At 44.5% G+C, this 13,530-nt stretch overlaps 1 pseudogene; it reads left to right on the top strand.

Moving 5' to 3' along the window:
• Window positions 1-5,324: 5,324 nt before the first annotated feature.
• On the top strand, window positions 5,325-11,079 carry LOC140197787 (uncharacterized; annotated as a pseudogene).
• Window positions 11,080-13,530: the final 2,451 nt, after the last annotated feature.

Raw genomic sequence — 13,530 nt, forward strand, 5'->3', positions numbered from 1 at the left:
GTGGCACAGGCAGTAATCCCGCGATTACTACCTTTGAGGTCCTGCTTCTCAACTTCCTTCCTAACTACCTATAGTCTGCTTTCAGGACCTCCTCCCTTTTCCTACCTATGTCGTTGGCACCAATATGTACCAAGACGTCTGGCTGTTCTCCTTCCCACTTCAAGATATTGTGGACGTGATCAGAGACACCCTGGACCCTGGCATCTGGGACATAAACTACTATCCACGTTCCTTTCCTGCATCCACAGAATCGCTTGTCTAACCCCGTAATTATAGAGTCACCTATCACTGCTGCCATCCTCTTCCCATCCCTACCCTTCTGAGCCACGGGGAGAAAGTTCAGAAATCTGGGGTATAAAGAGACTTGGGAGAAATTGCAATTGTCCCAGCAACAATATTTAAAACATCTTTAGTCACGGGAGAGGTACTGGAGGATTAATGGATTGCTACTGTTGTTCTGTTGTTTTAAAAAGGCTCTAAAAATAAACCAGGAAATTAAAGGCCGATTAAAGTATGGGAAAGTTACTGGAAGGTATTCTAAGTGACTGGATATATGAGCATTTGGATAGACAGGGACTGATTAGGGACCGTCAACATGATTTTGTGCATGGTAAGTCAAGTTTAAGCAATCTTATAATAGTTTTTCAGGAAGTTAGCAGGAAAATTGATGAAGACAAGGCATTGCATGTTGTCTATGTGGATGTTAGCAAGACCTTTGACAAGGTCCCACATGGGAGGCTGACCAAGCAGCTTCAGTCACTTGGTATTAAGGATAATGTAGTAAATTGGATTAGACATTGGCGTCACGGAAGAAGCCAGCAGTTGGTTGTGGATGGTTGCCTCTCTGACTGGTGTTGAGCTGCAGGGATTAGTGCTGGGTCCTTTTTATTGTCATCTATATCAACAGTCTAGATGGTAACGTGTTAAACTGAATCTGCAAATTTGCAGATGGCAACTAGATTGGGAGTATAGTGGACAGTGAGAGGTCTATCAAAGCTTGCAGCAGGATGTGGACCAGCTGGAACAATTAGATGAGGGTTTTTATTGTGAGATGTTACAGTTTGGAGGATGGAACACACCAGATAAGCAGTAGGGCAGAGCAGAAGTATCTGGGAATACAGATCCATAATTCCTTAAAAGTAGTATGAAGTATGGAATAAAGTATGCTTTTAGCCCGTTGGCATCCATCAATCAATCTATTGAGTACAGGAGATGGGATATTATGTTGGAATTGTATTTAATGTTGTGTCCAGGTTTTGGTCATCTACCTGCGGGAAAGATGTAAATAAGTTTGAAAGAATGCAGAGGAAATTTACAAGATTAATGCTGGGGCTTGAGGACCTGAGTTACCTGGAAAGGTTGACAATGTTCTGACTTAATTTCCTAGAACATAATCGACTGAGAGGAGATTTGATAGAGCTATACACAATTATGAGAGATTCAGAGAGGATAAATGCAAGCAGGCTTTTTCCACTGAGGGTGGGTGAGACTACAATTAGAGGTCACAGGTTAAGAGTGAAAGGAGAAATGTTTAAGAGGATAGCTTTGCTCAGAGGCTGGTGAGAGTGTGGAATGAATTGCCAGCACAAATGATGGATGTGTGGTTGATTTCAATATTAAAGAGATTGAATTGGATTGGTACATGGCTGGGAGGCGTATGGAGGTCTGAGGTCTGGGTGCACGTTAAGGGGAGCAGGCAGATTAATGGTTTGGCACAGACTAGATGGGCCAAATGTCCTGTTTCTGTGCTGTACTTTACTATGACTCTATGAGAGAGAGAAACTGACCCAAGTCAGATTGATGAAGGACAGAAATGACCCATTTTGATACAGACAGGTATACAATGAATTTGATTCTGTGTCCAGTTAGAAGATGAAGTGTTGTTCCTCCAAACTGTGTTGAGCCTCACTGTAACAATGGGGTATCAGAGGTCACAGAAAAGACTAACATAATCTTAGCTGAAATATTGTCTGTCTCCCAGTGACGTACTTTGTAAAATTTTACAGGATAGAAACGGTTAAGGATTCGTGTACAGGAATCTCAAACACAACAGCACGTCAGTTCTGCTGTGTCTGTCAGTTGCTCAGCATTTGAATGCCACTGATCCTTGCATGTGGAGGAGGAGATGATTGAGAAGCTGAAGCTACATCATCTAAATCATTGATATACAGTATGAAAAGAAGCGGTCACAACACAGACCCCTGCGGAACACCTCTGGTCACTGGCTGCCAAATAGAAAAGAGTTCTTTTATTCCCACTCGCACGTGGAGGAGGAGATGATTGAGAAGACAACACACCAGTTGAAGCAAGGAGAACCCAAATCCATGAACACGTCTGTGATCTGACCTGATGAATGGCCAGACAGCTGATAGCAGTGAGGTGCCATTCATTGCCTCTCATTTTGGAAGGAATTCACTGGGCACTGCACCAGCGGATACACCGGCAAGGTCACACAGGGGAGAAACCATTCATCTATTCCAAGTGTGGGAAAGGTGTTATTCGTATCCCGAGAGCTACTGAAACACCAGCCAGTTCATGCAGGGGAGTAGCCGTACACCTGTTCTGAGTGTGGGAAGGGTTTCATTCAGTTAACCCACCTTGTCAGGCTCCAGCAAATTCACAGCTAGTAGAAGCCACACTTCTGTCCAGAGTGAGCAAAGAGATTTACTCTGTCATCCCATCTGCTGAAACACCAGCAACGTCACATCAGGGAGGAAGTTCAAGTGAGCTGCATGTTAAAATGTTTACCATCATGGTGACTGAATCTGGTTGCAAGTTCCCAACTGATCATTAATGTCGGATTCTGCAGATATTGTGGCTGCTTATCACACTCAGGACTGAAGCCTGGTCACTGAGGATTGGAGGGTTTGTTCTGCTGATGCTAGCCTTTAATTGTGTGGTACCCATCGGCTTCAAGCAGGCTTCAGTAATACTGGTGCCCAAGAAGAGTGTGGTAACCTGCCTCAATGACTATCACCCACTGGCACTTACATCCACAGTGATGAAGTGTTTTGAGAGACTGATGCTGAAGCTTATCAGCTCCTGTCTGACTGGCGACTTGGATCCACTCTAATTTTCCCACCAAAACAACAGGTCTACAGTGGATTCCATCTCAATACCTTTTCACACACCCTGGAACATCTGGATAGTAAAGGTGCATACATCAGGATGCTCCTTATCGATTACAGCTCAGCATTTAACACCATCAACCCCTCAAAACTGATCAGTAAACTCCAAGACCTGGGCCTCAATACTCCTTTGTGCGACTGGATCCCGAATTTCGTCACTTGCAGACCCCAGTGCATTTGGATTGACAACATCTCCTCCGTGATCTCCATCAGCACAGCATCACCAAGGGGATGTAAGCTTAGCTCCCCTGCTCTACTCGCTTCACACCTACACCTATAAGCATATTCAAGTTTGCTGATGCTACCACTGTTGTGGGCCGTATGAAAGGTGGTGATGAATCAGCACACAGGAGGGAGATTGAAAATTTGGCTAAGGGGTGTTGTAGCAATAACCTCTCACTCAATGTCAATCAGACCAAAGAACTGGTTGTAGACTTCAGGAGAGGGAAACCAGAGGTTCATCAGCCAGTACACATCAGAGGATCAGAGGTGGAAAGGGTCAGTACCTTTAAATTCTGAGCTGTCACTATCCCGGAGGACCTGTCCTGGACCCATCATATAAATACAATTGCAAATAAAGCACGACACCTCTACCTCCTTAGGATTCTGCGGGGGTTCGGCATGACTTCAAAAACTACGACAAATTTCTATAGATGTGTGGTTTAAAGTGTGCTGACTGTCTGCAGTACGGTCTGGTATGGGAACACCAATGCCTTTGGGTGGAAAATCCTACAAAAGGTGGTGAATTTGGTCCAGTCCGTCATGGGTAAAGCCCTCCCAACCGCTGAGCATATCTACACGAAATGTTGCCATAGAAAAGCAGCATCCATCATCATCATCACAGGCTCTTTTCTCGCTGTTGCCGTCAGGCAGAAGGTACAAATTGTATTTGCACCACCAGCTTCAGAAACAGTTACTATCCCTCAGCCATCATGCTTCTGAACAAAATGGGATAACTACACTATTTCTTTTTCTGCTGTTTCTATAACCAATTGTCTCTTTATCTTGTTATTTCATGCTTGTCATTTATTGCTATTATTTATATTTGCATTTGCAGTTTGTAGTCCATTGATCCTGTTTACAGTTACCAATCTATAGATTTGCAAAGAATACTCGCAGAAAAAGAATCTGAGGGTTATATGTGGTGACACGTATGTACTCCAATAATACATTTTGCTTTGATATTAGACTAGTGTTTAATATTGTGGATCTGTGACAAATAAATCAGTTCCATTTGAAATCCTGTGTCTCAGGTGCTTACTGCCTGTCACAGGGCCATCGTACAGTAGAGAGGACACTCAGTCCAGCTGGTCCCTGCCTGTCTTTCTGTTCCATATCAGTACCTTCAAACCCACCTCTGTTGTTCATCTCATGACAGGATGCAACTGGTCACCACTGTGGGTGAAGAGGTTTCCCTGGAATTTCCTGCATGATTTTCCATAGACTGAAGACGACGATAAGCTCACTGGTTTTGTCCCTGACATTCCTCATTCTTCAAGGCTCTGGGCCAACGTATAATGTCACAGGCAGTTAAACTTCTGTGCACTTTCAACATTTTGGTCCATTTTCACTGATTTCAAGGGGTTGTGCCTTATGCAGCTCAGTTGTTGCAATACACACTCTAAAGTCTACTATTGTCTGACAGCTGAATGGTGGGTAAATCTTCAATGGATCAGGCCCAGAAACCAGAGGGAGTCCCAGCAAAAGCCAAGGCTTCGAGGCTCTGGGAATAGACTTTATCGGGACAAGAAAGGGAATCAGAGCAGGAGTATGTCGCTATCAATGAAAGATCAGCAATGTTGGGAAACTGATTGAAAAATGTTTATTTCTGCAAAATGCTGGAGGAACTCAGTGGGTCAAGCAGCATCTATGGAGAGGAATAAGCAGCTGACAATTGGAGCTGAGACCCCTCACCAAGCCTCGACAGATAATTCCTCTGCTTAGATGCTGCCTGAACTTTGAGTATGGCTCTAATTTTCAGTATCTGCAGAATCTCGTGTGTTTTCTATTTGTATCTGTAAGTGGGTTCGACTTTGACATTTGACACACTGAATACCTGGTGATATTGAGTTAAAGTCCCCTCAGAGTGTTCTACATAAAAACATTGACTGTTTTTGAGCCATGTGACATAGGGTAACCGCAGTTTGCAGACATGTATAGACACCTCAGTTACCCAGACACCTCGGCGCTTCAGAATTCGCCGCCGCTGATCAGACGATCCAATGCGCAGACGTGAGGGTCGCAGATCTTTCTGGAAATCGCACATGCGCTGAGTGAACAAGACCCTCAGGAGGATCGGCAACAGGTATGACCTGGGTTACGGGCGGGGATTTCGACGGCATTGGCGTCCACACCGCGACTGAGGGATAATTGTTCTGAGTTTCGGACACACTGTGGCCCTGCACCCCGAGATAGTCCCGATCCTTTTCCTCTCTGTCAGCCGCACGATCCGCATCCAGGACTCCGGCAGCTTTCAGCCGATTAACCAAAGTGACGGCGCCATTTCTATTACGCATGCGTATTGCTGGGAGCGTGTCGGCTAGACCGAGATCTCGTTCCTGGGGGTTTCTGGGTAAAAAGGCAGCCATGGTTGACACTACGCGTACTCACTCCGCCAGACACCTTCAATATTCAGCTATTTAAATCCAAGGATGGGGAAACCTGAACTAAAATAGAGTTTAAGTTAATCTCAAATGAAGTGTCTACCTTCCAGTGCATGAAATTATCGATTAATGACGTCAGGGGGAAAAGAAACAAAACCCTTCCTTCCTTCAGAGTCAGAGTATCGCACACCACCAGGCTCTTCGACCATTCTAGTCCGTGAGAATCATTTCAACGGCTTTCTCCCATCGACCTGCACCAAAGCTCTCCATACAATTACTAACCATGTACTTATCCAAACTTCTCTCAAACAGTAATACAGACTCTGTGTCCATCTCCTGTGTAAATACAGATGCAAAAAAAAAAGATTTAAAATCTCCCTCATTGCTTTTGGTCCCACAATTGAATTTCCATTCTGATCATCCAGAGGACCAATTTCGTCCCTTCCAATCGTTTTGCTCGTAACATATCTGTAGAACCCCTTAGGATTCTCTGTCATCTTGTCTTCCAGGGCAACCCCATGACTTCTTTTAGCCCTCCTGATTTCTTTCTTAAGTGTTCTCTTGCATTTATTATCCTCCGTAAGCACCTCATTTGTGCTTACTAGCAATGAACCTCCTTTTTGTTGCCAGAAAGAACCTGTCCCAATCCACACCTGCCATCTCCGTTCTCATACCATCCAAATTGGCCTCTGTCCAATGTGGAATCTCAACCTACTGCCCAGACCTATCTTTTTGCATATTCGCTATGAAACTAAATGCATTATGATCATTGGATGGAAAGTGTTCACTTACACAAATTTCTGCCACCTGCCCTGTCTGATTCCTGAATAGCAGATATAAAATCACACTCTCTCTCATTGGGACTCGATGTACTGATGAATAAAACTTACCTGGATGCATTTGACAAACTCTATCCCCTCTAGTCCATTTGCTTTATATGAGTCCCAGTAAACATGTGGAAAGATGAAATTACCTAATAGAACAATCTTATGTTCCTTGAAACTGACTGTAATCTCTCTGTGAATTTGTGAATTCACCTACGACAACAACTTGTGTTCCTGCAACAGTCTACAATCTCTCTGCAAATTTGTTTCTCTAAATCCTTCGGATTGTTGGGTGGTCTGTAATATAGCCCCATGGTCAAACTTTCTTATTTCTTAGTTCCACCCTTAATGCCTCAGTGTCGAGTTCTCCAGGCTCTTATCACGTCAAAAACAATATTGGGATATTGAGCTGCCAGTCCTGCCCCTCCTGCAATCAAGTCTCACTAATGGCAACAACATCATAATTCTAGGTATTGAACCACATCTGAGCTCATCTACTTTTCCTACTAATCTTCTTACACCACTCAGGATATCAGGATATTAGTCACAACATGCTCAACCTTTTCGTTCCTGACTTTGTCTGAGGTGTTAACGATATCTGTCTTCACAACCTCTCCACTAACTGTTCTGACACTCTGGTTCCCATCCCCCTGCAATGCTAGTTTAAACCCCACTGTGCTGCATAAGCAAACCCTCCCAGTAGGAGATTACTCCCCTTTCAGTTCTAGTGAAAACCGTCTCTTTTGTACAGGTCCCACCTTCTCTGAAAGAGAGCCCAATGATCCAGAAATCTCATGCCCTCCCTCCTACACCAACTCCTTAGCCACATATTAAACTGTATAATTTTCCTAGTTCTAGCCTCACTAGCATGTGGCATGGCCAGCAATCCTGTGATCAGAATCCTAGACTCTTGATCTTTAACTTGCCAGTAACTCTCTGAATTCACTTTGAAGAACCTCGTCACTCTTCCTACCTCTGTCATTGGTACCTACGTGGACCACGGCCTTTGGGTGTTCACCCTTTCACTTCAGAATGCTGCGGACTCGGTGCAAAGTGTCCTGGACTGTGGCACTTGGGAGGCAACATACCATCCAGGAATCACATTCTCGTCCACAGAACCTCTTTCTGTTCCCCTAACTAACGAATCTATCACCACAGCTCGCCTCTTATCCCACTTCCCTTCTGAGTCGCAGAGACCTGACTGCTGTGACTTTCCTCTGCTTGGTCATCCCCTCCAAAGTGGTATACCTGTGTTGAGGGTTGTGGCCACAGGGGTAATCTGCACTGGCTGTGTAACCCCTTTCTCCTTCCTGACTGTCAACCAGTTTCCTGTGTCTGCACCTTGGGTGTAACTACCTCTTTATACGTCCTCCCTATCACTCCCTCAGCATCCTGAATGATCTGGTTCTTGAGAAAATCCAATTGTTCTGCACCTTTCTATATGGGAGAACTTGTTTTCTACCATTCTCTCTGGGTACATAAATGACATTATACCCCCTTGTCCTTGGTACCAACTGACATGTGGTTTCCACATCACAAATTTGCCACATACCAGTGAGAAAGACTACTCCTCTCACACCATATTCATTGGCATTGCTATTGTGATGTTCACGTGGGGGGAGGGGATCAGACTAATAAGAAAACCTCTGTGATCAGATATGTAATATCAACTGTTTTTAATAGCACTGTGGGACATGACCGTAACTTGAGATAATACTAATGGAGAGAGACTAACTGAGCCAAGTCACTGGTTGATGAAGGGCAGAAATGGCGCATTCTGGTACAGACAGGGATGCAATCAGATGGTCAGTCAGAATGCCTGATCCATGACCAGTTAGAAGATGGGGAAGTCCTCCAACTTGAGTTGAATTTCGTAGCAATGTAATGTTAGAACTCACCACAGACTAAAATCTCACCTGAAATATTCTCCTTCACCCATTGATGTGTTTTGCGAATACTTTCACAGGTTAGAAACAGCAGAAAATTTGTGTATGGGAACCTCAAACGCAACACCACATCTGTTTTGCTGTCTCTGTTCAGATACTTAAGGAGTGACCTGATATTTTCTTGGGAACACCAAGATGAAGATGTGTCTCATCCCAGCTAGAAACGTACTTCGTGTCTGAAGTTCTGTTGTAAATCAGTGTTAACCCTCTGGAACCAGGGTGTTCCAGCATTTATTCACTGGAGATCAGTTTTCAACTGCATTGATTATACAAGGGATTCAAAACGTCTGACACCTGACTTTCTGAATTGCCAGAGAATTGATTGCAGTGAGATATCATTCTCCTTCTCTCAGTCTGGGAAGGGATTTACTCACAGCTTGCCTGCAGCCACAGAGTGAATTCACAGTGGGAAAAAGACCATTCACCTGCTCTGCATGTGGGAGGGGATCTACTCAGTCATCCAGCCTGAAGATACATCAGCAAGTTACACCATAGTGAAATGCTCCACGTGTTCTGACTGTGGAAGCAATTCACTCTGCAATCAATGCTGAAGATATTTCAGAAAGTTGACCAGTGAGGGAACGTTGACCTGCTCAGACCGTGGGAAGAGATTCAGTCACTCATCCCATCGTGGACACACCACTGAGTTCACCAGGGAGAGAGATTGCTCAACTGTTCTGTATGTGGGAAGAGCTTCACTCGGTCCTCTGAATAGCTGACACACGACTGAGTTCATACTCATTAGAAGCTTGACATCTGAATGTGGGAAAAATTCCACTCAGTCATCTCATCTGTTGACCCAGTGATCAGTTCACACTGATGAGAGACAATTCATCTGTTCAGACTGTGGGAAGGGATACACTCAGTCATTTCACCTGCTGGTACATCAGTGGGTTCATATGTGAGAGAGGCCGTTCCCCTTTGTTTATGTGTGGAAAAGGATTCACTTAGTCATCTTTTCTACTGGCACACCAGTCGGTTCACACTGGGGAGATGCCATTCATCTGCTCAGACTGTGGGAAGGCATTCACACACTCATCCATGCTACAGAGACACCAGCGGGTTCACACTGGGGAGAAACCATTCACCTGCTCCGAATGTGGGAAGGGTTTCACTCAGTCATCTACCCTTGTGTCACATTACCGAGTTCACACTGGGGAGAGGCCGTTCACCTGCTCTGAATGTGGGAAGGCATTCACAGACTCATCGACGTTACAGAGACACCAGCGGGTTCACACTGGGGAGAAACCATTCACCTGCTCTGAATGTGGGAAGGGATTCACTCAGTCATCTACCCTTGTGTCACATTACCGAGTTCACACTGGGGAGAGGCCGTTCACCTGCTCTGAATGTGGGAAGGCATTCACAGACTCATCCACATTGCAGAGACACCAGCAAGTTCACACTGAAGAGAAACCATTCTGTTGCTCAGACTGTGGGAAGGGATTCACTCAGAAATCCAACCTGCAGACACACCAACGAGTTCACACTGGGGAGAAGCCATTCACATGCTCCGAATGTGGGAAGGGATTCACTCAGTCATCGAACCTTGTGTCACATTACCGAGTTCACACTAGGGAGAGGCCGTTCACCTGCTCTGAATGTGGGTTTGGATTCTCTCAGTCATGTCAACTGAAGGAACATCGGCGAGTTCACACTGGAGAGAAACCGTTCACCTGTTCAGATTGTGGGAAGGAATTCACTCGGTCATCAGAATTGAAAGTACATCAGCGAGTTCACACTGGGGAGAGGCCATTCACCTGCTCAGACTGTGGGAAGGCCTTCACAAACTCATACACGCTACTGACACACCAGCGAGTTCACACTGGGGAGAAACCATTCACCTGCTCTGAATGTGGGAAGGGATTCACTCAGTCATCCAACCTTGTGTCACATTACCGAATTCACACTGGGGAGAAGCCGTTCATCTGTCTTAAAGTGGGAATGGATTCTCTCAGCCATGGCAACTGAAGGAACATCAGCGAGTTCACTCTGGGGAGAAGCCATTCACCTGTTCTGTGTGAGAAGGGATTCACTCATTTAATGCAACCGAGAAGGACATGAGTCAGTTCAGATTGGGGAGATGCCATTCACCTTTTCTGTGTGGGAAGGGATTCATTCAGTTCTGCATCCTACAGGCAAACCAGTCAGTTCACACTGGGGAGAAACCATTCACTTGCTCTGAATGTGAGAAGGGATTACTCAGTTATCCCAACTGTGGACACACCAGTGAGTATATACTGGGGAGAGGCTCTTCAACTGCCCTGAAGGTAGGAAGGGATTCATTCAATCATTACACTTGGAGACACACCAGCAAGTTTATACTGGGTTAGGCAGTTCTCATCCTCTGAACGTAGGAAGGGATTGACTCAGTCGTCCATAATTGTGACATATTACTGCGTTCACACTGGGGAAAATGTTTACGTAAGTTTCATGGTGGATATTTAATCATCACAGTTGGTGACTCCAGAGGCAAGTTCAAATGTGACTTATTACTGCTGCTCATCAGAATCAGGTTTATTATCACCGGCATGTAGTGAAATGTGTTAACTTAGCAACTGTTCAATGCATACATAATATAGAAGATGAAGCAAATAAATTACAGTATATATTGAATACATTAAAAATCATGGATTATTGTTATCTATAGATTGGAATGGAATTTTTCTTCTCTTTGAGTATAGAAGTAGCTGTTTTATGCTAGATGCCATATTTTTAAAATTTTTCTCTTCGAGTAGTAGACCTTGTCACTGCTCCTTTCCTGTTTGATCAGCCTTTAATAAAACTGTCCCGAAGCAACAAGTTTTATGCTTCATTACTGATTTTAAAAGAATCTTGATTTAAACACCAATGTCTGTCAATTGGCGTAGTTGGCAGGATTGATAACTCGGAATGATCCAAGACAAATAAAGAATTTTTAGTGTGGAACAAAAGGATAAGAACGTTCTTTTATCTTCCAAATTGTCTGAGAAAATAAGAACTAGTGTTTTTTGGAATTCTGTCAGAATCAGGTTTAATATCATTGGCATATGTTGTGAAATTTGTTTTTTTTCTATATTATGCATTGCATTGAATTGCTGTTGCAATGTTAACAAATTTCACAACACGTGCCTGTGATAATAAACCTGATTCTGATTCCATGTATTTACAAGCTAGTGGCAGATTATCATCTACTGCTCAACCACTCAACAACCTGTTGAAGGACAGTAGGAGGGGTGATTGATAAGTTCGTGGCCTAAGGTAGAAGGATATGAGTTATTAACTTCAAACTTTCTGCATAATCACTTAAAGACCACTCTGTGGCTTCTCCTACAAAGCCAGTTTCTAATCTAATTTACTACTTCATCTTGAATGCCAAGTAACTGATCCTTCTTGATTGATCTTCCATGCAGGATTTTATGAGCTGCCTTGCCTTCATCAACTTTCCTGGTAACGTTGGTTGATGTGACCTAGCATGCACAAATCCAGGCTGACTATCCATAATCAGTCCATTTCTATCCAAATACTCATATATTCAGCCCCTCAGAATACCTTATAATCACTTTCCCACAACTGATGTCAGGCTCACCAGTCTATAATTTCCTAGTTTATTTTTAAGAGCCTTTTTTAAAACAGCAGAACAACTTTAGCTGTCCTCCAGTATCTCACCTGTAATGAAGAGTGATTTAAATATCTTCTCGAATAGAATTGAGAAATGACTGTTGGCATGTGGATGTCAGTGGGAGTGTCTGAAAGGAGATCAGTTTTTCTTTGGCGGTTTGATCGAGAATGGCTGTGCAGGTGCATGGATGTCAGCAAGTTAGACCCGTGGGAAGGGTTTAAAAAAAGACAGCTTTATAGAGCTGGTGTGGGGGTAGATGGAGTCAGAGTAGGAGGGCTTTGGTTCTACAGAGCTTCTTTGGCAATAACGGTTGAGGCGAGGTAAGTTACTTGTGAAGAATAGGAATAGGAAGTATATCTGTGAGGCTGGTGTTCTGTACTGGGTGTCAGATGTGGGAAGTCCAGGAGACTTCCAGGCGACCACGTCTGCACCAGGTGCGTCGAGCTGCAGCTCCTTAGGGACCGCATTAGGGAACTGGAGAAGCAGTTCGATGACCTTCATCTGGTCAGAGAAAGTAAGGAGGTGATAGAGAGGAGCTATAGGCAAGTAGTCACATTGGGGCCTTGGGTGATAGATAAGTGGATAACAGGAGACAGAAGGGCAAGAGTCAGATACTAAAGAGTACCCTTGTAGCTGTTCCCCTTAACAATAAGTACTCCTGTTTGACTACAGACTGTTGGTGGGAACAACCTACTTGGGGGAAGCAACAGTGGCCGCGCCTCTGGCACAGAGTCTGGCCCTGTGGCTCAGAAGGATAGGGAAAGGAAAGAGGATGGCAGCAGTGATAGGGGACTCTATAATCAGAGGGGTCAGACAGGTGATTCTGTGGATGCAGGAAAGAAACACGGATTGTAGTTTTCCTCCCAGGTGCCAGGGTCTGGGATGCTTCTGTTTGTGTCCACGATATCCTGAAGTGGGAAGGTGAACAGCCAGAGGTTATGGTACCAACGACATAGGTAGGAAAAGGGAGGAGGTCCTGAAAACAGACTACAGAGGGGTAAGAAGGAAGTTGAGAAGCAGGACCTCAAAGGTAGTAATCTTGGGATTATTGTCTGTTTCACGCAACAGTGAGTATAGGAATAGTGTAAAGCGGAGGATAAATGCATGGCTGAGGGATTGGAGTAGGGGACAGGGATTCAGAATTCTGGAACATTGGGACCTCTTTTGGGGCAGGAGTGACCTGTACAAAAAGGACGGGTTTCACTTGAATCTGAGGGGGACCAATATCCTGGGAGGGAGGTTTGCTAAGGCTATTGGGGAAAGTTTAAACTAGAATCATTGTGGGGTGGGAACCAAACTGAAGAGACGGAGGAAGGCGCGGTTGGCTCACGAAAGTTTGTAGACAGTGTGAGAGGGAGGACAGGCAGGTGATAGAGAAGGGATGCACTCAGACTGATGGTTTGAGATGTGACTTTTAATGCAAGGAGT

Source organism: Mobula birostris, chromosome 5, assembly GCF_030028105.1.
Source record: "Mobula birostris isolate sMobBir1 chromosome 5, sMobBir1.hap1, whole genome shotgun sequence".
NCBI classification, from domain to species: Eukaryota; Metazoa; Chordata; class Chondrichthyes; order Myliobatiformes; family Myliobatidae; genus Mobula; species Mobula birostris.